A 1,428-nucleotide genomic window follows, 5' to 3' on the forward strand; every position below is an offset into this window, starting at 1 on the left:
GAGAATGGCGTGAACCCAGGAGGCGGAGCTTGCAGTGAGCGAGATCACACCACTGCACTCCAGCCTGGGTGACAGAGCGAGACTCCGTCTCAAAGAGAGAGAGAGAAAAAGCATAAACCACCACATCCAGCCTATTTTTACTTTTTTCAGGAATCATTATACTGTTTTCCACAGTGTCTGTACCATTTTACATTCCCACCAACAGTGCACAAGGGTTCAATTTCCCCACATCCTTGCCAATGTTTGTACTTTCTTTCTTTTCCTTTTTTTTTCTAGTTGTCATCTTAATGGGTATATGACGTAGCCTCTCATTGTTCTTTATCTCATTATGATTTGTGTTTCCCTAATGATTAGTGATGTTGAGCATCTTTTTGTGTGCTCACTGGCCACTTGTTGATCATTGGAGAAATGTCTATTCAAGTCCTGTGTTGTGATTTTTGAATTAGTTCTTTTTTTTTGTTGCTAGTTTTAGAAGTCTCTGCATATTCCAGATATTAATCCTTTGTCAGATATATGATTTGCAAATATTTCCTCCCATTCTGTGGGTTGCCTCTTTCCTCTGCTACAGTGCCTTTTGATGCACAAAATGTTTTAATTTTCATAAAGTCCAGTTTGTCTGTTTTTTCTTTTGTGGCCTGTGCCTTTAGTGTCATATCCAGGAAGTCTGTTACCGAATCCGATGCAGTAAAGCCTTTGCCATATATTTTTTATGAGTTTTATGCTTTGGGATTTTTAAAGTTCTGCGTCTTTTTGAGAGAATTTTTATATATGGCATTAGAGAAGGATCCACCTTCAGTTTTTTGCATGTGAATATCCAGTTTTCCCAGCACCATTTGTTGGAAAGACTGTCCCTCCTCCCCACATTGAATGGGCTTGGCCTCCTCGTTAACAATTATTTCACCATATATGGGAGGGCATATCCTGGGGCTCTCTATTGTATTCCATTGGTCTATATGTCTGTCTTTTTTTTTTTTTTTATATGTCTGTCTATACACCAGTACCACACTGTCTTGATGATTGAAGCTTGGAAGTAAGTTTAGAAATGAGGAAATGTGAGTTCTTCAGCTTTATTCTTCTTTTTCAGGATTGTTTTGGCTAATCAAAATCCCTTGAGAGTATATGAATTGGAGAATGAGTTTCTCTGTTTCTACAAAAATGTCATTGGGATTTTGATAGGGATTGCATTAAATCTGTAGATTGCTTTGGGTAGTATTGACATCTTCACTATATGAAGTAAGGATGATTTTTATTACTGATTCAATCTCCTCACTAGTTATAGGTTTATTCGGATTCTATTACCTACTCTGAGTCAGTTTTACATTTCTGTAAATTTCATCTACTTTATCCAGTTTGTTGGCTTATATTTGCTCATAGTACTCTCTTATGATCCTATTTCTGTAGAATTGATAGTAACGAGTCATTGCAGTC

Source organism: Colobus angolensis, unplaced genomic scaffold (assembly GCF_000951035.1).
Source record: "Colobus angolensis palliatus isolate OR3802 unplaced genomic scaffold, Cang.pa_1.0 Scaffold404, whole genome shotgun sequence".
Lineage (NCBI taxonomy): Eukaryota > Metazoa > Chordata > Mammalia > Primates > Cercopithecidae > Colobus > Colobus angolensis.